The sequence below is a fragment of the Nothoprocta perdicaria genome, unplaced genomic scaffold (genome assembly GCF_003342845.1).
Source record: "Nothoprocta perdicaria isolate Ctin4 unplaced genomic scaffold, notPer1 scaffold_2, whole genome shotgun sequence".
Classification (NCBI taxonomy): Eukaryota; Metazoa; Chordata; class Aves; order Tinamiformes; family Tinamidae; genus Nothoprocta; species Nothoprocta perdicaria.
The window spans coordinates 14,307,339-14,334,362 of NW_020455204.1; positions in this window are offsets into that span (position 1 = coordinate 14,307,339).

Consider the following 27,024-nt stretch of genomic DNA (forward strand, 5'->3'; position numbering starts at 1 on the left):
TCTCCAGGGTTTCAAGAGGGCTTCCCTGGTCTCTTCCCTCGGCCTTCCTGAGAAGATTGACACAGGCAACCAAGGCATAGTCAAGTCATAGTCATAGTCATAGTCATAGTCATAGTCATAGTCACTCTGTTTTCAGTTGCTTTTGTCAATCTATACTGTTCTGTGAGAAAACAAATACTTCAGAAGTGACCAGATGAGGGAAACAAAGAGCACAGGATAATATCCTTAGGTCCAATCCCCTGTCTTCAGCCTTTTAAGGACGCCTCATGCTGTGTCTACCCAGAGGTTTGGGGTCTCTCTCTGTAGCCATGAGGAAGGCAGGCAGAACTGTGTCCTGGCACCTCTGTATGGGGATCTGAGGCAATGGGGGTAGATCTACATCTACACAGCCAACTAGTTGAAATGCTTTTTTGCAATCAATCAGCAATGGATCATTGAAGTGAATTTTAGTTTCTATTTTTAGTATTACTGAATGAAAACATACCTCTTATTTTTTATTTTTTTCCCCTAAGCACTAACAGGAAGCACTTACCTTTTTATTCACAGGAATAGCAAATGTGACATGGACAACTTTCATCAGCAAAAAGAAAAGAACCTCATAGCCAAACTACTAACATGTTCCATCAGTAACATGTCAGGAACATCTCTAATTATGATGTATTAATTTCCTGAAATGCAACACTGCAGACATTTAAACAAATGTTTTTGCATTCTGTTGCAGCACCTGGATGTGCATATATAATGATCCTTATATGTGATATTCGGCTATTTATCAATTAACACCAAAACTATTGAAATTATCCCGTTTTTTTCCCGTTGATATGTGTACACACTTTCCTCCACTAGTCTGTGAAATTTCTCTTGCATTTTGCAGACAAGAACCCCGTTTTCTAACACAGAGGATGAGATTTGATGCTATTTCCCCATTTTTCTTTTCTCATCTTTCTTCCTGTTCACAGTGTGGATGATGAATCCACAGCAATATAAAAGGAAATGAAGTAACTGAAGAAGCAGAATTTTCAATTTACAATTATGTTCATGTAAAGAGTATGCAGTTGTAATGCAGGAAGTACAGGATGACCAACCCAATGGATAACTGAATGTGGTTATAAATATATATAGACAAATTTCAAATTCTATAAAGACATATTTGTATGCATACACACACATTAATTTGCCGTTTATACTTGTATATTTAGGTATATATGTATTTGAGATTTTTTGTATTTGCCTTTCAATTCTTGAATCTTTAGGCCACATTTACTACTACTACACTATCTAAGACTTGCAGTCCTAAAAATATGAGGTGAACAATATCAAACCTTGCTTCTGCAGCAAGGTTTAGCTTCAGAACAACAACTAATGAATTATGAAGAAAAGAGTCTTTTATGTGGAAGCAACTAGACTCTGCAGATTTTCATTCTTTGGAGAGTTTCAAGATTTTTTTTTTCCTTTGTGCAAAAAAAAATACTATATTAAAATGAAAAAAAAAGTATTTATTTTCCTGAGAGAAAACCCATTAATATTTGTGAAAAGCTTGAATATGATTATAAGAGGGATCCTGTTAGTACCTAGAGAAACGTATCTGGAACATCTGGCCATAGATTTCACAGCCCAGTCAGAGGTCTGGCCTTGATGACTCTGTTTAATTATCTCTTGGCTAAGGAGTTTGAATGTGTTCCCCTCTTATCTCTCATAAATCTACTGAGATCCTGTTTGGGATAAGGATTGAGTAAGTGAAAACTTAGCCTAGGGAGTTGATAAGGTGAGTTAAATCTCTAGCTGACATATTCATGAATACTCAAAGTTTTAGCACATTTTTACAAGCTTTGGCAGAAGGGCACCCTTAATGTTTCAGAAGTTCTCCTCGTCTGTCTTTATTGCTTTTTGGCCAGTGTCCCTGTAGTTTTCCAGTGTAACAGGCTTTTATTACTGGGAGGAAGACAATACTTCTTGATGGCAGGACACTTTTTTTTTTCCTGTTTAATGAGTTGCAAAATAAAGCAGAAAAAAAAAAAGTAAGAAACCTTAAACTTGGATATCAAAGTAGTGCAACAATCATTCCTAGCAGTCTTTAGGCTCTCTTGAGCATTATCTTTATCATATTTCTAAATGTTCTGCTTTGCTAATAGAGCATTTGTTACTATTAACTGCAGGTAGAATATTATACCTTAGCTAAATCTATTAAGGAGTAACATTTAGATTCTGACACGAGAGTCTTGTAGAAAGTTAATTACCATGACTCATTTCTTCCTAATTTCTACTGGTTTGATAATTATCTTAAAATGTTATTTTTTAGAATTGAGCAAATATCTCTCAAGAAACTCTCACCTAATCTAACTAATGCCTTTGATTCCTCTGAGAAGCATCCAAAGTGTAAAAGGATATTCTACAAAATATAGCTATATTAGATAAAATGCATTTTTAACCAAAAGGGATATAAATTGTGTCACTTAAGTGACCCAAGTAGTGTTTTATATAGAATTTTCTTGAGTGGGCACATTTGTCCTCTGCTGTCCTCTCTGATTTCTTGCAGCTTCCCTTGAGCACTTGGTATTAGTTTCTAGTCATGCAAGATTTCAAGGGAAAAATGTTATTTTTGCTGAAAATTGAACATTGAAATCAGCCATTACTTCTGGCAAAAGCATAAGAAATAGTCTGATCCAATCTGATTGGGTTGATCTGTCTTCCAAAGGTACTGGCTTGATGCATTTTTTGTAATGCAGTGTTGATAGTACAAACTAATAATCCTTGTTTAATCCTATTGTTGATGTATGCATCATTTAAATACAGAAATTTGAAAAGTTAGAGACGGTCCTTTTGTACAATGTGATATCATTTACAGAAATTGACTCAAATTTGCATGGCTAAAGAAGGGACAGCCTGCCTTTGGTTTAATGAATCAAGACACAATCATTGCATACCAGAACACTGATTATTCCCAAAACAGACTGCATTTCAGAAAAGGAAAATAGGGTCAAGTTTATTCCTAAATGGAAACATGACCATTCCCTTGTAACTGAGGGCTAAAATACTAAGTTGAAAAAAAATATAGTGCTAAAATATAATGCTAAAATATAGTGCTATAGTGCTATTACTAAGACCTTGATCTAACTGAATTTGAGTTTGCAGACATTTGAGACCAGTCATGCTATCCTTGCTTTCAGTGGGTCATTGGCAAAAGATTTGCCTACAAGTAAACTTCTTTGAGAATGAATAAGAAGCTTCTTCTCTGGTATGAATCAAAATTCACTCTTTCTACATCCATTTACATCTGCCACTTTTTGCCATTTTTTTAAAAATGTGCAGTGTTATCAGAAACCAGTGAATGTACAATTCAGGATATAAAAGCATGATTCTATTTACATAGAGAAGACATCTTTTTAAGTCAATATGGGCTGCCTTTATGGGACATGCTGCACCTACTGCTCCTAAAGCAACATTCCTATCGAAGAGCTTGCAGAGCCCCCCTGTGCAGAGAACTCAGCTAGACCAGCAGGAAAAAAGGAAAAAAAAAAAAAAAAAAAAGCAAGCCCTTTACACCTAATGTCTGCAGAGGGAAAGACGTGAAAGACTTGTTAATGATCTGCTAGATCAGTGACTAAATAAATGACATAATGGCTCTTTTACTATATGAATTCAGTGAAGGCACAGAAGATCATATACCATAGTAAATCAAGTCAAGAAATATTTAAATACTGTTTGGTTCATAGATCATTGATCTGGCAAACTGTAATGGAGCTTTCTGAGCCATTATGATCTAATGGAAAAAAGCAAGTTAAGTTCTGTTCATCTATTAGACAGCAAGAACCACAGTGGAGCTGCAATGGTCTACTGTGTCAAAGCTTGTGTGGAGCATTTTTAATTAACAATTCATCTGCTCATTAGTCAGGATTAATGCAGAAGGATCTATTAAGATCTACTGTGTCAAATAGTATGTCATGCCAGGAGTCTGCAAAGCCTGAAGATATATTACCCAGTCACAGTACCACATTATAGACTGACAGAAAAATTGCATCCTTAAAAATAAAACTGGCTCTGAGTAATGCTTGTGCAAGCAAATATCTTAAATCTTTTTTAAACTGCTATTTTTTCCAGTTCTGTAATTAATCAAAGACTATAATCTAGCTTTTTTTTCCCCAAAATATCCTAATGCAACCATGTTTATCAGTTTCAGTAACATCATTTAAGAAATCCCAGTTACACTATCCTGAAATAATACTTCATCATATTTTGTTTTTGTAACCCTGAAAAGAAGCATTCTAAAACTGAATTATTCAGCAAGCTGAGTTTTTTGATGCAAACACTGGGAACTTGGTTTGTTCAGCAGTTACAAGAGAAGGTGAGGAGAGACATTATGGCTCTCTTCTGCTACCCAAGGGATAGGGGACAGAGTAGAGAAGATATAACTGTTCTCTTGGCTGTGCACAGTGGCACAAGAGGCAACAGACACATGCTGCTGAAAGAAAAACTGTAATTAGATGCAGAGATTTTTTTTCCCCATGAGAATGGTGACATACAGGAATACATTGTCCACAATTGTTGAGGAATCTCCATCCCTGTTGGTATTCAAGACTCATCTGGATATGGTGCCGAGAAATCTTATCTAGCTGGACTTGCTCTGAGCTGGGTTAGGCTGTGTGACCTCTAGAGGCTCCTTCTACCATCACTTCCACACTTCCATGATTTTATAATTACAAAAAATCTCTAAACTGAAATTTTCAAATTTCACACTCATGTAAAAAATGCTTGAAATCTTAAATAGACGATATATAAAAATGTGGATGTATTTGTTAAGAAGATCATTTCTCTTCCAACATCTTAACTGCTCTTTTTTTGAGCAACTGACATTTCATTTTTGAAAATATTAGTTCCGTTAACCAGGATCTGATTTCTTTTTACCTCAGCACTTTGCATATGAAGAGAGGCTGCAGGAACTGCCCTTAATTTGTGCATGTTAGGCAATGAACCTGCTTCAGTATTACTTATTACTGCATAAGAAAAGTGCTTAAGTTGTACAATAACCTGCAAAGAAACAAGCATCAGTTATTGCTTATGAATGTATAAGTACCTTCATGAGCGTACTTCCTCCCCAGGTCTCTCCAGAGACTTTAAAACCATGCTATTTTATTTTATGGTCTTGGAAATATTCTATAAAATGTACACATAAGATTTTTTCTTAAGAGGAAGCCTACTATTGTGTTCAGTCTGATGAACTTATTTCAAGCAAAAGGGGTTGTGCCATGGCAAAAGAAGATACTTTGCTCTGCAATAATCTGTGACACACCCTGTTTTTGTTTTTTGGACAAATGTTGAGAAGAAGGTTATTTGGAGCTCTTCAGAAATATTTTCATATTAAGTAAGTCAGCGTGTTCTGGATGTATGTTAGGATGGCAAAAGGCATAGCTGAGATTTTATCATTTTTGCCAAAGTAGAAAATGTGTTTATATATTACTGGTAGGAGAAGAGCATGAGAGAGAGAAACATCCATATTCAAAAGTAAAATGTAACTGCCTAGAATGCATTTTTGGTCAATTAATTATCATGAGCAATTAGTGAACTGATCTCAACTAACTTTGGATCAAGTAATTCTTAGTAGATTAATAATCAGGAAACATAATCAGGAAGCATTTAAATTTATTTATTTATTCACTGTTCTTGAAAAAAAAATAATAATGAAATAGTATGTGTAGGCAACAAAAGGAGAGAAAGTTTTCATTTCAATATGGCCAGATTTAACAACCTTTACTGACAGAATTGCAGACTTTGTATACATTACTCAACTTCTTGCTGCATCATAGAAAAGAATATTTATGCATTAAAGGTATGTCATTACACGTTTACAAGGGTTTTGGCTATATTTGGAAGTGATATCTAGGTAAATAGCACTGTAAAACACGTGATGAATTAAAAATGTGATGTTATCTTGAACCTTTGAACATAATAAGCCACGTTCTACTTTTTCTCACACTGATAATGGTCTTGCCATATTAGGAAGTAGAAAGTGTTTCTCTTTCCCTTTTTTTCCCCCAAAAGGACATATACCAGCTTTCTCTTTCAGATCTGACTTTATAATTCTTCTTAATTCTAATACTTTCTCACATTTAAATAACACCCTCCCAAATCTTATATCTGATACCAGTTCAAAGTAAAGCAATGAGCTAAGAATAACTGAAAATAATTACTCAAAGAGCAAGAAAAAAATCAATAACATTAAAAATCAGATTAAAATTTCTTCTGAAAAGAGCAACTGATCAAACCTTGCAATCAATATTTTGATTTTTTTGCTTACACTGCAAAGGTTTTATACAGCTAGTGCTATAAGCATGATATACCTGCTATCTCAGTCTCACCTGAGCTTCTCTAGCTATATATTTGCTCACATTTCTGTATTATCACTGAAATAAATAGCTTTCCAGGAGGACTGCTAATACATTCTGAGGCAGGAATTTTGCGTAGCACATCCTATTTGTGTTGCCTGCTGAGGTGTATGACAAAAAAGGAGGTCTTTGGACTTCTCCAGTGTTCAGAGCTGACGCAAAATCCAAGATGCTCCCAGTGAGATGAGGCAGGATTTTCGTGCTATCATTAGTATCTAGTGAGGCGGGTAGGAGATAGCCACAGTCAGCATTTCAGAGGAAGCATGTGTGCTTTTTCAAAGCGATTAACTGCACTGGTCAAAATTTCACAGGACAAAGAGAACATTTTATTAGCTAAAACATTAGCATCTGGTAATTCATAGTACAGTCTACAGTGTTATTTAGCATGGATAATAGGTTAACTATTTAGCATAGACTGATGAACTGCAATTTTAAGATGGTTTTTAACAAACAAGAAAAACTCTAGTAACACAATAAAGTGGTTGTGAAGACAGCTTCAATCTTTAATCCTACTTTTTTCTCGAATTTGCTGCCCAACTTTGGTAAGTTTTTTTTGTCCCACTAAGCCTCTCTTTCTCCACCTTTAAACAAGAAAGCTAATAGTTTTTCAAATTCGGTGCTGTTTTATTGTCTTTTAAATCATGCCCAAATTGTCAGGAGCTTCCTTTTGCTACGGGTTTGTGTGGCACACTTGTGTAGCATGCCAGCATGTCCGGGACTTTCTGAAACGCTCATAAGATGCAACTTCAAAAGCCTGTGTTGCAGTCTAAGACCAACTGACGTTGTGGAGACCAGATGGACTCAGACACCAAAGTACTGTAATAAGACATATGCAGTTATAGATTGCATGACTGTCCTGCTCCATGAAGCAGATGATGTTGTCTAGGAGAAATGTCAGGACAGTCGGCAGCCCCACAGTGTGTGCTCCTGGGGCTGTAATCTCACAGTATACTTTCTATACATTGGTTTCCGAATTTGACTGTCTTACCCATTTCCTATAGGAACAAGGAAATCCTGTCGGATTTATCTGGCAATGCTGGTATAGGGCCTGCAGCGAGGGCAGGGGGCATTGCCCTCAAGGCAGAGCAGACACCCAACATCAGAGCCAAAGACAGAAAGAAACAGAAATTTGTTTTCTCTAACATAAGATTGTAAAGCAGCTCGGAGCTCAGTGAACAGGAACCGATAGCCCGAAAGACAGGCAGGATGTTTCACACATAAAACAGTTTCACTACTAAGGAAATGAGAAGCGAGAGAAGTATTTTTGAAAGGAGAAGAGAAATCCAGACGTTTATACTATTCATCAAAGGGAAAGGAAGAAGCAAATGAATCAGAAATCAAAGATTGAATATCATTGGTCTTGCTGACAAAGCAATCAGCAATCCCCTCACAGCAAGCAAAGGGGTTTGTTGAACAAAGCAAAGGAATTTAAAAGTCTTGAACAAAATAGAGTCTTTCTATTTATAAAATTAGACATAATTTTAGAACAGCATTTTGATTTAAGAGCTGTAAAGAATTTCTGCATTAAAAATATATAAATCCGATTTTGTGATGTACAATTAATAATGACTTTGTCAAAACCCTCTCCAGCCTCCTTTCTAATTCTCTTAAGAAAGCATTAAATGAGGGCATTTTCACTTTAGTTGAAAATCAATGACACTTCAATGAAGCATGCATTTCCAAAATATTATGCAACTAAAAGGACTTAGCAGTTCTGCAGCTAAGTCAAGGGGCCAGGACTTCCTAAATAACACTACAGATTTAATAGCAGGAATCTTGGGAAAAAAAAATCACAGTCAACAATTTTGAAATTATAGATGCCATTTTTATCACTCTGCAAATCTCATGGTAAACCCCTGGGGTTCCTTGTAGAGTAACTTCAAACTGAATTATGTAGCATTCAGTCAATATGAAGAGAAGCAAAGCAAAATGATATCTAAAGTGTCTTTTTCTGAGTTGTTTTGTGAAAAGGTAAGTTCCTCTTCTCCAGCTATTTTGTAAGGGTAAGAAGAATCACAGCAAGAAACATGCAGAGAAGAATGAAGAAAACAAGAGTTTTTGTTCTGAATATGCGTCAGGTGACTATAAAATTGTAGACTGGCACTTCTGTCCATTACAAACATCCTGTCCTTATTTTTCTTTAGCCTATATGGACTGAAAGCTCTCTACTTCTCCAGCGAGTTTTTGTACAGACTTTTGTGCAGTTGAAATCACTTTCAAATGGGGTGTTAAAAGTAATCAGCAAGGGTGTAGCTGCACTGGGCAAGAAGAGGTCTGAAAGGCAAAGAAAAGAAAATACAAAAATCTGAGCTAGCAGCTGAGGAATATCTCACTTCAACCATATGACAGAAAAAAAAAAAAAAAAAAAAAAAACAGAAATTGTAAAAAGAGAAAAATATATCCCATAACATCACATAGCTATTAGCAAGTCCTTTCTTCTTAAGGCTTTCCCTGCTCTTCACCAGCTCTGTATTATGAAAACCTACAAACAAATGTGCATCTTCTATTCTTTGAACTTTGACTTTTATTCTGGGAAAAAGCAAAGAAGTCAGCTGCAATTGCTTCCATGAAGTGGTAAATTTTCTACTGGGTAAAGTGAAGTTTTTGTTAAATATCTCATGTTATCTTAGGTACCAGCTACATAATCCCTTATCAGTAAATTTTTTTTTTGTGAGTGTGTGTCTGTGTGTGTGTGTGTAATAATAAGGAATTTGTATTAAAAGGCCAAAACAGAATTTCTAATGAGAAAGGATGTGCCCGCTTTTGGAGAAATTAACTGCTCCAGTGAATTGCAAAGATAAAGCAGAAGAAATTATCCAATAATTTGTCAGTTGTAATTAGAGATGGGACTGAGTGCCTAAACTCTCAGCCAGATCCAAATTATGGGGGCAACTGGAATGGGGTTATAGTTTTGGCACATAGGCTTTCAGTTAGGCTTATGCAAAGAACAGATATCTAAGGAGCATGCAAACAACTGCCATGGACTTTAATAGCAGTTACTCAAATCCTATGGCAGAAGATTAGGAGCCAATTATAGTAAGTTACTGCATCCTATTCAAGATATTTTCCCCACAGTTGTAACACGGAAAACTATCCTGTGACATTGAGACAATGGTAATTAATCACTTGCTTCCTGTAGTGGGAGAGCTGTGAGACCCACAGGTTATGAAAACTAAATTTTAACATAGATGTCTGCAAAGTACTCTTTTTTTCTTTCTTTCTTTCTTTTTTTTTTTTTTTAATAAAATGAAGCTTTTGCTCCCAAACTTTATACATTAAAACTTTTCTTTACCTGTTCCAAATGGGAGGTGATGTTCAGAGAGAAGGACTCAAAGCTCCTTAGGAACCATTCTAAAAAGTCAGTCCCACCATTAAGTAACCCAAGAACAGGACTATACGAAATTACTGAAGACACAATACAGTGTTTAAATATATGGACACCTTCTGCGATGGAGATAGAGCAGGAACTTTTACTGGCGTGTCTACCATAAAGGCCCAATGCAGACCATACAGACCAGGAGACACATCGGAAGACATCAAACCTCCTCTTCTGACTCATATGCTCCATTTCAGAGGAAAGCTATACTCACAGAAACATGCAGCCAGGGTAAATTGTGATCAAACTTGACCTTCTGCCTAGCAGTCTATCCAACATGATCAGTTGTTTCTGCTCAGTCACACTCGCGACTAGAGTTGACCAGATACAGCAGCCCAAATAATCTTCTCCTGGTGTTTGTATTTAATACTAAGGCAACAGCTGGAAGGTGCAAAGAACAGGGAGATTCTTCATGCAGATAATCTGTTAGGCAAGCAAAAAAGAGCAGTAGTAGAAATAATGGCTGACATGAGGGTATGTGTATTTATGGAGGAACCCAGGAAGCAGAAATCATCAGCAGCATTTGGGCAATGACTCAGAGGATGGGCTCAGGGAAACAGAGTCATTTGGATGAGAGGTTCCCATCACTCTAGCAGCAAACAAAAGTGATATTGAGAAAGATACTATGCAAGGGAGAAAGTTAGCAACAGGTGAGAAATACCAGTCCAGCAGTGCCAACAAATTGATACCGACCTTTCAGGATACATGCTGCCATCATCAAAGCATTTGATCTGTGCCAGTCCCACACAAACAGCAGAAGGTATTGCTGATTCTGGTTACCACAAGTTCAAAAAGAGTGTATAAAGCACACTATAAACATGAACATATTCCTGCTAATTAAGTAAAAACTAAAACAAAAAACAAAACAATTATCGAGCAAATGAAGGGAGCTAAAATCAGCCCAAACCCTATAAAATCTGCAGAAAAAAACAGCTGAAAACATGTCTAAAGCAGACCTCAAAGCACAGCAGCCATCTGTGCCAGCCAGGATCTAGTAATAATGCAACTCCTAATAGCAACATGAATAATAAAAGTAAAACTCTCATGAGTTGCTACAGTTTTTTTGCAGTAACAATAATGGATTTTTTTCTCTGTGGTCTCTGATCTTTATGCATGGATCATTATAACTGTGCTTAAGGTTTGCAAGACTCTTCCTTTTCAGAAGTTACTTAAGTGCATATTTGCATTCACTGGACTAAATCCAGCTACGGGAGCACAACACTGTGCTCCAATGATTTCCAGGATGAATTTCTCTCCCTGCACCTTGTGCCTTCTGAACTCAGCAGTTCAGATCACAATCGTTTTAAAGCAGATATCAAGCTAAGAAACAGCATGGATATACATGGCTTCTCCACTCACAGAATCACAAAATGGTTAAGTCCATCAAAGAAAGAAAAGTTCAACTTCCCTTTCTTTACATCCCAAATGCTTCAGAGCTACATTTGCTTTTCACTGCAGAACTAAAAGTTCAGGAAACAAGCAGTTGCAATAGAAGTAGAAGAAAGTTGTTGCTTGATACAAGAGTTTCAGAGGCTTCTGGCCTTACTTGTAATAGTTGGAGCAAAAACAGCAAAGTGGAAAGGATGTCGCAGCTGGAGTCTTCTGAGAGGTTTGTGTTTTCAAAAGGATGATAAAAATTGGGTGAGGATTCAGAATGAGTACTACAGAAAATGCCTTCTAGTTGAAAAATACTGCCTACCTACAGAGACTTACAATACTTTCTTTATTCTTAGCAAAGCAAAAGCCAAAAGACAAGTTGATTAGCAGTGCCCGGAGAAGATATCTGATACAGGAATATCTTTTAAACCCAGAGATAAAGATACAGAAGGAATCATATGTCAGGAGGTAGAAGTTGGTAGTAGTGAAGACATTTCTGTGCTGTCTCTGTGTTATGAATCTCCTGTCAAATTGTGAAAGGTGAGAGGAGATGCCACAAAAGGGCTGTGATGTTGGCAAAGGCTGCTCTGGCAATTCACACGTGAACAATTCCTACAGAGCCTGTATAACACCTGTAAATCATATCTCTGCACATGATTCAATCAGAACTTTGCAAAACAAACACTATAATTATTCCAGGTCTTGAAGTACTGCAGAAGGGAGACTAGCTAATCAGAAAGATCTTTTCTATGATTTTTCTTTCTTTTCCATCCTTGGAAAGTGATCTGCCATGGTACCTTCTGTGAAAAGGTGGGGAGGGATGATAGAAATCACCTATTTCCAGTAAAGAAGAAATAGGGATAGACGGTAAAGAAGATATTAAATAAAGCTTATAACAGAGGACATGATTATTCAGGAGAAAGGCATTTTGAAGGGTGTGTGTGTGTGTGTGACAATATCCTGTGCTGTCTCTGTTTCACGACATGGCAGAATCTCCATCAACAAAAGCTCGTATCTGACGTCTATGATGTTCCAACTTGTGTTTTTTCAAGAATGTGGTTGTCTTTAGGTCTATTTGGTTCACAGAAAGCTCCTCTTCTGCATGCAGTTTGTAGCTAGATCCTCCCATGGGAGAAGTACTCCTAATTTCAGTCAACAGCTTCCCAACAGAGATTGCCCAAGAATGAATTCCTTGTGCCCCCATTATGTCTGTTCCCAGCTGGAGCATCTTTCAGCCCATACACTGAGCCTCCACAATTCTCTGCTAGGTGAATTTTCTGCCACCATGTTAAGTGTTGTGCAATGTCCCCTGTGTAACATTGACTGAAATGTAGAAACGATCAAGTCATCTGAAAGGATACGAGGAGGTTTTAATTTCCTGAAATAGACCTGCTGTTCAGGCAGTATTGCCTTCTCTATAATAGGAAGTTCAGGAATATCAATTTCTAAATTTGTCTATTCAAATTAGCCCACTATCATTAACGCCAACTCCCTTGAAAAACCATGAGTCAGGAGACCACCAAAACCATGAGAGTTTAATGGTGTAGAAACACTGGGTCTTTTTCTTTGTTATCTGATTTTTAAAGCCATTTGGAGTCAGGTTTTTAAGTTCTTCACGTCAACAAGATTAGATTTTTTTTTCTCTATGAGAGCAAAGATTTTCTTTTCGCCATTTGAGTTCAAGAGCTGAACCAATGTAAAACTGCAGGAGCTGACAACACTGATACTTTTCTGTCACCAGGAAATGCTGAGTACCATCATGACCAAGATAATTGGACCTGTCCAAATGTCTATGCGGAGATGCTTATGTACATAGTAATCATTTAATGTAACAATGAGCTGGAAAGGACTTCATCTAACTCATCTCTTTGGTAAGAGACAGGAAATTCAGCAAATCTATGGTGTTCTTATTTAGCATATTCTTTAAGATCTCTGACCATCACTGGAAGCCCTATGGTGCTGGAAGCATCTACTCAGAGCTTTATGATCTTAAATTTAAAAAATCACTCTTATATTGGATGTATGCCTATGCTACTCATGTTCAGGGTCTTGTAAGGCCCTATTCTCTCCCAATTCATTTTGGAGCAACTGCTCTGTTTCTTGGATCGTGCAGCTGATGCATTTGTGTAGGAATATACCTAGGTGTTGCTAATACATTGTACTTATTAAACAGCACTATAGATTTTTTCAGACTACTATTTCTTTAGTCTGTGAAGACCTTTGTGATTTCTAGTTCTCTCCTTAGCTCTAAGTATAGCCTCTCCCAGCTTGGTGTCATCTGTGAATTTAACAAGCGTTAATGATACTCTATTCCATTGTCTAAATAGTTACTGATTGAATAGAACAAGATCCAGAAAAGGCCAGTGCAGAACTCCTGTGATACATCTACTTTCTGAAATAAGTTCCCCAACCAGTTTTCATCCATGGTATTATAGTTTTATCCAGACTATGTCTCCTTAATATGCTTAACAGAGTATCAGGCAAAATGAAAACAAAAGCCTTTCTAAATCAAAACCTGCCATTCCTATTTTCCCATATGCACCAGAAAAAAGCACATTTTAAGATTAATGAACTAATCCCATTTCAAGAATGTAGGTCACTACCATATTCATTTTCAAAGTTTAATAAATATTTATGGCCATCTGTAATTACCTTTAGAAGATTCTTGTATATTTTCACAGAAAATGCCTCTGCCTTATCCCGAATATGTGTGCCTGGTTATTACTGCTACCACGTGCTTCTCTGGCAGCTATTTCTAAGGTAACACCAGGAAACATCATCAACTGTTTGAGTGTATCTGGGCTTGTTCCCTCCTGGCTCCTACGAGAAGCTCTGAAAGTAATCTTATGTACATTCACTACAATATTTCAAACTTGTCTAAAAGAGCTGAGAAAGCCTGAGCCTGGAGCAGTCAGGGTATCACATACCAGTCTGCATACTCACAGATAAGCAACCTATTTCAAATAGCAAACCAGCAGCTAAACCCCATTCATAGACAATGAAGGCAAGTAATAGAAACAATGCTTACATTAGTGAGGCTCTTATTTCTTTGTATAGCACACTTCTGTTATGTTCTTTTAAGTTTTACTCAGATTTGCTTGTACAATATTTCATAGAAGGTCTCGCTGTTCTTGGGAGACAATACAAATCATTCCATGTTTTCCTGTGCATCCTTTGCACCCTGCAGGAGTTGGGAGTCAGGAATGTCATGAGACCCCATGCAAGTATAAAGTCTTGGCTGCCTATTCAGGCAACCAAGTTCAGGGCTTCTGTTTATAAGGCCTGAAATAATTTACTTGTGGATCTGACCAGGGGAATGATCTGCAGTCCATCACTTGGCCAGAGTGCTCATTTTGTGGGAACCACATTGAGGCAGTCCAACGGATAATTATGTTAAAGATATTCTGTAGTGAGAACTTGTAATTTGTATACAAGTCTTGAGAAGAGCATCGAATCAAAAAAAAAAAGCCTTAATTTTGACAGCCCTGATATGTAGTCTATTTTGGTTAACCAAAAGGAACACATACATTTTCTACATTAGAGAAATTTCCATTATTTTTCTCTCAGCCATGAAAATCGATTTTGATGTGATTACACTCAGAGGCTGCTTGATGTGCTTCTGACAGAACAAAATGGATAGAAACGGTGGGTGGTGTTGAATTGAGGATACTGTGGTTAGCTGAACTCTGTCACAAACTGAAAATAGTAAGATTAAAGCACACACCATTAAGGTATTGCAAAGAAGAGTCAGGCTTAGGAAAAATGGTGATTACAATATTTTGATGTTGAAGATTGCAAATGATTCAAAGAGCTTTCATCATCTTCTATTTACTGTAAGCATTGAAATTGGTAGAAGTAGAAAGAAGTCACCAAAACTCAACAGGTAAAAGCAGCTCTAGATAGTAAGCAATGGGGTAATGCTTATACCTTGGTGGACATATGTAAAAAAGAGGAATGATGGTGTTTGGAAGTGCACAATAATACACCAAAGGTTACACTCTATTCAGATTCATTATATCAGGCTAACAAATCCCTTCACAGACACAATTTTACTTTCTAACACCAGAATTTCACCCTGAATTTCTGTATTTCAGATAAGAGGCCGTTTTTTAGGAAATGCTTGTGTTTAGCCTGCCATTTAGTAGACCTCTACTGCCTTCAGAGTTTTTGCAATTTCAAATATGGCAACTCAGAGCAAATATTACGAAGAAATGAGCAATAAGTAAATATTAGAAAACCTGAGGTTTCAAATTATTTAGACATCCCGAAGTGTAAATCATCTTCTGAAAACATTTTGTTCTGAGGAGACTGGGGCTTGCTAGCTGGCTGTTTGAGCACAGTGATTGCATACAACCTAGACCATGTTTAGCTCTAACATGGCTAAAGCTATATTGCTCCTCTACCAGTTGCTGTAATCTGTGGTGGATATTTTCTTAAAGATAAGTAAAAATATGAGAGATGTATGAAATACATTTTCAACAAGGTTATATAAAGCAAGTTTCTGTCTCAGCTATATTGATGACTCCTGTCATCTGAAAAATCGTGTTAGTAAGTTCTTACATTATGTCTTGGGAATAGAAAATTTGGAAGAGAAGCTTCATGAAATTCTCTTTCTTTGCTCTGTCAGAAGTATCCTGATGATAATCTTCCATTGCTCTTTCTGTCCCAGATGACAACAGGTTAACATGGGTCTATTAGAAACTGTATTTTTAAATATTTATCTCTTATTTTACAAGCTTCCAACTATTCTATCGAGGTGGATATTTTAAATGTAAGGGTGAGCTCCTTTTTAATTCATTCATTCTCAATAGCATTCTAATGGAGTTAAATAAAGATGCAATCAATAGGGTTATATACATAATAAATCAGGTCCTATGGAAATGCTATAAAATGTACACAATTAAATTGCAATTTATACCCATCTTAGTTTTTAACTACTTGGAAGAATTGAAAAAAGAGTTATGGTCTGGACTAAGCAAAGTTCCAAGCATGTGTTAAGCTTACAGTTCTCGTTACATTAAAATCTAGCACTTTAATGAATGCTTTTCTCACTCAAGCCTTTAATCTCTCTGGACTTTGTTTCTCTCCTTACAAATAGTAGCTCTTTTATCTCAGAATAAGACATTCAGATATAACTGTTAAGCCAGATATGCACATGTAAATATTCCTCTCTCTGTCAGTGGCAGGCATCCTTCCTCCACCCTTCTCTCTGCAGTAAAACAATTTTGTCTGCCCTTCTGTCTTTTACTACCTGCCTGTTCCAGTTCGTGATGGCTATTTTTTCAAATATTCAAAAAACATGCACCTGAAACTGCAGTCCCACTGTATGTGGTTCTCACTGACTTCAAAGGGGAATAATTGGTCTGTCTTATAACTCAAGGTGAAGGGATTAAGTTGTACTCCTTCTATAGAGTAAGAAGTACTGGACAGTACCACTATGAAAATGAATGTCTTAATATTTTTTTATATTAATATAAAATAAAGAGTTACGAACTGTTTCCTTCCATAGCAAGCACCAGTCCTCATTCTCATTTAATAGTTTTTGTAAGTTCAGAGATTACACCATCTAAAACAACTAGACGGTATAAGAGCACTAATGTCCCATTGGAAGATTTTTAAGGACCAAGCATACCTACAGCATTGCTACAGCATTGCAATAACTGGCTTGTCAGAGATTTTGAAGATTAGGCTTGAGGTGAGGTTCATCTAACTTCATTACAGCTGTGTAAAGGTTAGGAGTCTGGTCTGAGATGGTCATCTGCACAAGTTCAGAAGAGAAATAAGCATCTCCAAAGGGTGACAGAACTCACTTATTCTAGACTAATTCTAGACTCTTCTTTTGGATGGATGATTTACTTGTTGGTATCATATTGCCCTCCAATGACTAGAGAAACCCAGTTAGAAGCCTAGGCAGCTAGTTTACACTAGATTAACCAAAGAGATTAAGTTGTCCATTGAAGTGATAAAATTAGGAGAGATAAATGCTGCTCCTACACTCCTAAAACAAACGCAGCTCTGAGAGTGTTAGCTGCTTCTGAAAATGGAACTTTATTACTTTTGAAATTACTATTCTCTCTATGTTTCTACAAAGTGACTGATGGAAAAGTGTACGACAGTAGTTATATCTTAATAAAAAGTGCTTAACAAGCAAGAAGTATTTATACAGTATCCTATTAATCTAAATTAAACTCAGTTAAGTCCTTTTGGGATACTTACATGGTATATTCTATCCTTAATGTGTTCATGTTTCTCCCTTTACTGTTAGATTGAAGCACGTGCATGTATCAAGAGGAAATGACTTCCATGTGGGTTCATTTTGAAAATGGACATGTAAATCCTATTATTAGGTCAAATCACAAAGCCCTTACCAAGTACTTTCCCAGTCATCACTCTTAAAATTTCTATAGACTACATTTTACTGTTAAGGGTTTGATCTATGGTTACTATGTATTTCACATCTAATTTTCCTTGTATGCAAATGTATCTCTTAATATAAAATTTTATTTGCAAGACAGTTTAGACTGCTTAAGGGTATTTTATTTTTATTTTGTTTTGTTTGTGCTCAGTGCTTCTGTAGATATAAATATACCAACTTACTGTGCAATCTTTCCCTCTGGCTTTGTAGCAACTATGATCCAGGGGCTTCCTTTTTTTCTTTCCTGGAAAACTTTAGTGATCTGTAAAGATGAGATGAACTAATTTGTGAATTTCAGATATTTCTTCACCTTAGGAATTGGACAGGGAGCTCTGACTGTTATTATAATATCTTTACATAAACTCCCCTTACAGGTCCCATGTCTTCCCAGAAGGTCACATACATTGGAAGTCCTGAGTTTAGTGCAGCTGTGCTTCTTTTCAATGATCCACTTTGAATTTTCTCCTGCTTTAGCCTGTTCCACTCTAAGGAATAGGAGAAGAGAGAATGTTGTTGCCTAATTTCTTACCCTCAGCTACAGCCTGTAGCTCACTAGAGCTCTGCCCCTCTGCTCTGGTTACTGTTCTTTTGCAAAGGGAGTAGTAAGGGATGTAGAGGTTATGAGGCCCCTTTTCAGATCTTTCCACTTTTTATATGTGCTCTCTCTACCCGTCTCATAGCACCAGCTCTTGTTCTTTCATATTGTAATGGAGTTGACACAGTCAAGCTGTAATTAATGTGAGCTTCTCTCTCCTCCACCATCTCTCCAGTGACCCTATAGCTGAGAAGTGGGAAGAGGTTTTGTGTGAAAAATGGGGAGTTCAGCTTGATCTTTGTCATGTTTAAATTGCTGGCAGCACATTCAGGAAGAGTTTATCAGGGAGGTATTCTCCTCCCTGCTTTTTCTAAAGGTACCAGCCAAGCATATCCTTTCCTACACTTCCAAATAATATGCTTTTTTTCTCATGCCACCACTGCTCACTGTCTTTGTTCCTGGCATGACTGCAATGCAAATATATAATAAAGAAATTCGAGTTATTGACCTGAACACCCAAAGTCCCTGACTATCTTGCCTTATCCCACATCTTCATTTTTACTTTCCACGCATCTTTTCCTTCTCCCTATCACTCACTTAATATTTTCACTTTAATGCTCCCTTTGTCTCCTTTACCTCTCTGATTACCTCTGTCATGTTTTATTCATTTGCTCTCTTGGTGTTTCTTCAAATCCCTCTTTTAAAATACACTTCTCTGAACAATCCTTCCTGGCTTTTCCTGCATGGTTACTAATTCCCCTAACAGTGATCAAGTATCCCTGACACAGCAGGATTTTATGTGGTGAAAAGCCAACATAGGAGCCACTAGCTTTCCTCTTGCCTCACTTCATGAGCCCATGACATGTCCTTCAATGTCATAGTGTGGGGGAGAATGAGCTCTACTGCTCAAATTTAGATTAGCCCATTGACACGTCTTCATTTGTGACAAAAAATGACAAAAGATTAAAATTTGCACTGAAATTATATGGGTCTGACCACTCAATGTGCATCCAGCTTCCCTGACATCTCATTGGAGACCACCTATAATCCACACTGAACCAGAATGGGTAAAACTCACGCTACAAAACTGAGAACCAAGTCTGTATGATGGAAGTTGTTCACAGGATAGGGTGAATTTTATTTAATGTTTTAAAACAGTGCATATATTTCGGGTACTATTTATAAATGCATTTTCTTTCTCCTTAAAATTCCATTTTATTACAAATACTATCTTGGACCAAATTGTAGAGCCTCGATTTGAAGTCAATGAAAGGTTAACTTGAGTATGGATCAAATAAAAATTGAGAAATTGTTTGGTTTTTGGCACAATGATAGTGCTTTGCTTGGAATTCTGACCTTGCAATGTCTAAGATATACAGCCCTGAAATAGCATCCAAGAGGAGATTTGGTCAGGACACAACTGAAAGCAGATGGCATGTATAACAGAGATCATTGAAAACTAAATGCCCTGCTGAGAGCGATATACAATATTCTGAAGAAAATCTGCCTTCGATGCATTGTGTTATCATTTAAAAAAAATAAGATCTCTTTTATGAATTGGTAAAAAACACGCTCTAGGTCCTGCTGGTCTCTAAGTGAGAACTGCATTTGCATTGCAGAGAGAAGTACTGGCCATGGCTCCTAGCACCAACACTACTCATTGTGCTTCCATCAACTTACATTACGGCTGCAGCAGGTTGCAATAGCGGTTCCTTTTCCTGTTCACTTCCCAAGCTGGGAAATTGTTGTTTGGAAAAGAGCATCCACTACAAAAAGACACGTGAAGAGAAAGCAGCAGAAGGATGTGCTATCCAAGAGGTGGCTTCTTCACTAGCTCAGAAGAGTTAGAAAGTTTAAAGCCTGAACATGCAGTCCAGCCAACAGGACACAGTCTGCCATATTTCCTCCACAGGTAGTGGATTTTCACTTTCCCAGCAGTATAGATGCTAAATATTACTCACCCTAGATGAGCCCTATAAAGTACATAGAGGAATGAGGAAAGTGTCCTCAGAAAAACAAACCTAAACTAGTCACTGCCTTTTTTTTTTTTTTTTTTTTTTTTTGAACTGGAATAAAAATTCATAAAGTCATGCAAAATGGTGTCTTAATCTTGATTTGATTTGATCTAGCTGAAACCTAGGTAAACTAACATACTTAAGTGACGTGCAGTTCATGACAATGTTATTTGTAAGATGTATATTATATAAGATGTATATTATACAGGCTGCAGTCCTGTAAGTCAAAAAAATGCAAAAAGCATTTGTAAAATGTTAGTTACTCAAATGTAAATATTAAACCAGGATATCTGCATGAAGCTAATCAACCCAAGCATTCTCTGAAAGCCCACATGACAGGCTTGCTCATCCTTGACAGCCTAATTGACACTATTAATCTCATGAGGAAAGCAACTTTCACAATAATGTACAGTACATACAGAAGCAAACAATTTATATACACCAGTCTATCTTTCAACGAGATGTTTCAGAAATAATGTTTAATCTGTATAATAATGCTTTTCAGAATCTTAAATTATATAGGGAACCAGCCATGACACATACTACTGCTTCCTGCAGCAGTAGTATTGGGGAAAAGAAGAGATCTTGAAATAATTAGAACTTGTATCATAACACATGTACTGAAGAGAGTTGAGTTAAGGTTGCAACCTTAAATGTGACGTTTTGTCTCTTTGGAAAGTCTGACTTTGCCACCCTAATAATAATCTTTCCCTATCGGTTTAGGATTTTAATTTTCTTATCCTTTGGTGCACACAGGATCATTTGTACAGCTATGATACACAGCAAACCTCTGCAATCTATTTTGAAGTTCTCTTTAAAATACCAGAATATGAAAAATATTTCTATTTTTTTTCTTTTTTATATAATTTCCTTTTATTTCTAGGAATTAACACTGCTCTCTCCATGTTGTGATACACTATCCATTGCAGGACAGAGATGGAGTACAGGAGCTACATGAGCTGTAATGTTCAAATACTTAAAACTGAGTTGAGTCATGCTTTGAGAAGTTATAAACTTCTCAATGCTGATAATGTTTAATGTTGCATTAGTCTGCATAGAAAAGATATTTTTGTCTTTGTATCCTGTATATTTCATACACAATCTTGTGTATATTTCATACACAATTGTGACATATATTTCCTACACAATCATTTACCAGTTCTGGAAAATTTTATAAAACGATGAAATATTGATCACTTTGATGGAGTTCCTTACATACTTTCATATACATGTGGAGTTTCCTAAGACTATAAAACCACACAAAAACAGATAATATATGTTAGTGTTATGGGCTATGCTTAGAATACCTACATCTCAGATGTGTTTCTACAGGACTATAGTGTGTCATGTCAATGCAAAATATATATTCCTTGAGCAGGAAGTGTTATTGTATATTTCCATGCAGGAAAGCATAAATAAGCCCAGAGCAAATTAAGACTTCTTATTATAAACAAACATAGATAGTAAAGGTAATAACAATGATTCAACCCTGAAGTGCCTTTATCCTTATCAATCAAAATCTTACCGCATAAATAAAGCACCTAAAGAAAAAGGATCTGGAAAACTGGGACAAATTTAGATTATTTTTCATGCCTTGTTTCTGTTATGTTGCTTGACAAATAAATAGAGTGGAAAGTTTTAGGAAAGTATTTGGGAAAGTTAAAATATCATGTAAAGAGAATCCCAAGCCTGTGTGGAGCTGTTCAAATTCCTACCCCCTCTCTGTAGAGGCATTGGCATGCATCTGATACCACAGTGACGTGGTTCAGAGAGCGCTAAGCTAGCAAAAAAACTCATCTGGCAACAAAAAATTTTGCTAGTTCAGCTCCCTGAACCAGCTCACTGCAGGGTCGGAGGAGCAGCAGTGCTGATGCAAGGGCCTAGCAAGGCAAAACTTGGTGGTGTGAGCGAGAGATGACAGAAGAAGCCCCAACTTAGATGTTGTCATGGAGCTGTACCTTGACTTGCTACGAAAGAGGGACATCAACTTTGTTTTCAGCAGAAAGGTCTTCTAGGGCTCCGGGAGAAGCATCAAATGACTCCTTTCTCTCTTGGCTTGAGCAAAATGCTAAGTTTAGTTTGTTTTGTTTAGTTTGTTTGTTTTTGTTTTGTAAGAGTTTATTTGTTTTTCTACTTTTTTTTTTTCCCTCAAGTGAAATACCTGTCCTGGCAAAAAATATTATCCTTTGTTTTTGAGGAGGTTACTTTTGCATTATCTGCAACACTAGTGGATCTCTAGGACTTTCCGTGTGCCTAGAACAAACATTGCCAGGGTGGCTGTACCCACCGGGCTGCCAGCTGGAAAAGTGGTTCCCTAGGGAAGGGACTGGAGATGTCAGACTCACCAAAACGGTGCCTAAGTCAAGTCAAGGGTGACTCCCCTCCTCTCTTCCCGTGCCACCAATCTTTAACGATGACTTAGGCCATTCAAATACAAAGTTGGGAATATAACTGAATGTCATATCCATTTTAATTAGCAGCCACAGAAATAATCTTTTCACACAAGAGCTTTGGCTTATTAAAAATAAATGAAGAAATCCTTAAGTTCAAACAGAAGAACGTCTATATGGAATTAGTTTTGATGTTAGTTATCACTCTTATTTTTAGTAAATATCATATATTTCATCGTTATGTATTAATTCCTGTATTTCTGAAGTGTCTGCAAGTTTTGATGATGATATGTGTATATCTCGATTTCAGTTGAGTCCTCTTTTCCTTTCCTATGCTTACACAAGGTACATGGCAATGGTATTTTTTCTTCATTATCAAACACCTGCGTTTGTGTTCATTTGGTTGCAAAGCTGTTTACTTTTGAAATTACTTTATTAATTGAAAAACTTGTAAATATTAGTAATGTCTCCTCTTACTGTAATTGCCACCACATTTTATCCACATTCCCTTTACATTTGTTGCATATCAAGCCAGTTCAACTACTTCAAGAAGAGGAAATAAGATGATAAAATAGGACTCGTTAGACTCATTGCTCCTGGATTTCAAATGTTGATAGAAATATTAATAGACTGAGCCTCTGACAATGTTTTCAGAAGACTGCTTTACCCTGATGGGGACAGTTAGGTATTGCCTAAGGGAGCTGCTTTATGACTCAGATTTAGGCAGTTTTCATCCAGCAAGTACAGTGTGGATCCTATTGCTGTGACAGAATTAAGATAAAATACAAAACACTTGTTTCCAAGCCGTGTTTTTTAATTTGTCTGTCTGTAGGATGTATCTTCCACTCTGATTTGGAAACTATTTTTTTTAATTTTTCTTCATTTTTTTTTTCTCTTTACAAAGGAAGAGGTGGTCCTGAGGCATAAGGTATTTCTTTTTCCTTTAGCAGAAGAAACACATTTGATATCCTGAATAAAGCATAGACCCCATTCTTCAAGCCCTGAGTTCTTTCCGGAAGCTCTGTTTGGAGGGCTTGCAGGACGGGTTCAGAGAATAAGTGAGGAAGATAAGAAGGGGGGAAAAAAAGAAAAAAAAAAAAAAAGAGAAAAAGTAAGAGATTGAAAGGGATTTTGTGGAGACAGAGTTATATTAAACCAGCATATGCTTTCTATTTTCAGTAGTCTAAGGGAAGTTCAGCTCTGACTTTAGAGTAAGGATTCAAAAGAAAACATGCATCTAGGATTAGTGTTTGTGAACATTCTTTGCTATTAAATTCAGTTAATGTGCTATTTCAAAAGTCAGCTCAAAGCGAACTTTCTGGTATAAAAACATATGCCTTGTTTCTTCCTTTGTTCCTATCTTTCACACAAATATACACAGACACACTGATGGAGCTCAATAGATTTCAGTCTGGCTAGAAGAGATACAGCATAGAACATAAACTTTTTGGTCAGACAATGAGTCTGTTTTCTCTTAAACATTACTAAGGTGACTAGTAATCTGTTAAAAACGGAACTTCATAAGGCAGGAAAAGGAAAAAAAACAAACAGTCTTTATAAATAAATTAAAATTCTAACTAAAAAGCTAATTATAAGGGTATTTGTTTTGTTTGAGGTAAGGCACATCTATTATCATAAAGATAATTAACTCTGTCTGACAGATCTAATAAAAGGACAAGTTTAGCATTGGCTTAGCCAGAAGCCCAAGGCAAGCAATTTTTATAATTACTAGTTATTGTAACTGGGCTCAGAGAAAATGGTCTATGATATTTAAACAGTAATGTTAATTTGCATTTAGAACCCTCTTTTTTTTCTTTTTCTTTTCTTTTTTTTTTTTTTTCAGACAGGCTCTATTTAACTGGAATGAGAAAAATAAACCAGAATAACTTAAAAAATCAGAATCGCTCTCTCCTTACAGGAAAGCTCAGTCTCTTTAGGTCTGGATAATTGATATCCTCCCAAGGTAAGTGCTCTGGTAATCACAAAACAATTAAACAGCTTAACACAGTTTTAACACAGAAAATGTTGAATTTTCAGCTTGAAATGATATCTGCAGACAGCATTTATCTGGGGCAAGTGTATTTACCAACCGGCGGCTGTGCTACGTGTGTCTCCATCGCCCCTGTCATGGTCCTGCTGCTGAGCAGATGCAGAAAGGGTTGTGAGGGGGGAGCAAAGCCCCATGACTTCTGTAAGGAAGTGGTTCCCATTCACAAAGAGAAAAGGGAACAAAATAACGTTCAGGAATATATGCATAAGCAGTAAATTGCTCCTGCTGGCATGGCGGAGTAGCCCTTTAACTAATGCTTACCTCGACATTTCAGAGCACATTCTCTGCAAGAAAAACAAATCAACATTTTAAAAGGAGAAAGTTATTTCTTAACTGCTTCTGTAATGATGGTTTTAGAAATAAGTAATAACCAGAGTCAGAAAATACATTGGTGATATACTACGAAAAAGTACTTAAAGTACTTGGCATTCAAGTATGAATTTCATTAAATACCACAGGCAGATAATGCTCACCCTTTGCATTTTGCTGAGGAAAGGCCAGACCTAGGGAATGCTTTAAGGACATTCAGGTTCAAGCCTCCGTATTTTCTAAATGGTGGGGGGCTGATATTGAGATACTCTGAACTGCCCTAAATCTTTAGAAATCAGCTCATGTCAAAGAAAGAGCAAAAGGGGCAGGAAGTTTTTATTCGCGGAAGGCAGAACTGAGGCACTGCTCAATTAAATGGACCAAACCAATGTATGTCTCAGCCAAAGAGCAATAGTTTTAGTCTAGCTGCACACGTAGGCTGCACAATTAGTTTATGTTTTTCTTCCCATAAATTCACAGCATATTTCATGGCAAAATAATTTTAATGCAGTTTTCCAGTTTTGACCCTAAAAGTACAGTACAATTACCATTTATACTCCATTTTTTTCAAGGATTTTTTTCCTTAGTCTTACTAACTTAACTTGTCCTTCCTTCCTTCCTTCCTTCCTTCCTTCCTTCCTTCCTTCCTTCCTTCCTTCCTTCCTTCCTTCCTTCCTTCCTTCCTTCCTTCCTTCCTTCCNTCCTTCCTTCCTTCCTTCCTTCCTTCCTTCCTTCCTTCCTTCCTTCCTTCCTTCCTTCCTTCCTTCCTTCCTTCCTTCCTTTTCTCTCTCTCTTTCTCTTTTTTTTTCTGTCTCTCTCTCTTTCTCTCTCTTCCATTTTCCCTTTCTCTCATTGCAACGGGTTGCACTGGCAACTGATTGCTCCTACATATATCTATATGATACTGCTTGCTGGCCCTTCTGCTGCCTCGTTGTCTGAAACTGGAGACCCTATTCAACGTTTTTGAGCTTTGCTCTTTATAGGTTTGATGTCTTTTTGACATCACAGCTTTGAGGCTAAATTTAGGATCATAAATGCCTATTTGAACTCTGAAATTAGCATACAGTCTATCTTATGTTTGGCTATTGGCTCTTTATTAATAATTCAGATTTTGTCTTCAATAAAATGTACTTTTTCTCTAGATAAGAAAAATGACATTTTTATCTATTTTTCATTGATGATTTTGATGATTTTTTTAAATTAATTTTTCCATATTCTCATACTTCTATGACTTATAAACGTATTTATTTCTGAAGGCGTCCAGCCCATTCAAATTAAATGTGACTTTGTGTAGCCTTACTGAAATCACCAAGATTACTCACCAGCTGAGCAGGTACTTGTGCTTTGCTGGAGGTCTGATTTGCTCATGGGTCTGATTTCTAAAGATACAAACTATCGTTTCATCTTCGGACTAAACCTCATCTGTAAGGATGTTTCTCTTTCCGAATTATGGCCCTAGAAGACCAGCAAAACGCTGAGCTTCAACTAATGTGGAAGAGGGGATATTTGAGGCTGATTTTCTTATGTGTAACCTGAAATGTAACTTTTAAGCTTCTGCGCGTTTACAGACATCAAAGTTATCTCATCAATTCTGGAGAACTGTTACCACCTCTATGACAGAGAAATAGACAGATGGAACTTCTCATTCTGTCGGGTCTGTATTTATGGTCCAGGAAGGAAGAACATTTCCTGGGACATCCAATTGGGGCTAGGTAAAAAATCTGAATTGTTGTACTTACAAAAATCAGCAGCAAGATACCTTTCAAATTTTGCACTATGATGCTCCATTTTCTAGGTGGAAGAAATTATTGGTAGCCATTCTACAGCTTTTTTTTTTTCTTTAATTTTCAAAAAATTGTTGGAGCATTTCTCATCATATTTTATAAATCTAAAGTGGGTCAACTTTTGGTTTAAACAGATTGATGGGGCCTTTTAAATATACTCCAGCTATAGGATGTTATTAATCACAACAGCAGACATAAAACACATTGTTTCCTTGCTGAGAATAGCATGTTTTCCTTTGCTTATGAAATGATCCCTGAAAAAAATGTTCCCCATATATAACTGCTTTCTGTCAGGCACTGATGCTTCTGACCATCACCAGAGGCTCATGTCTGCCTTCCAGGGGCGTTTCCCTCCCTCCCTCCCTTCCTCCCTCCCTTCCTCCCTCCCTTCCT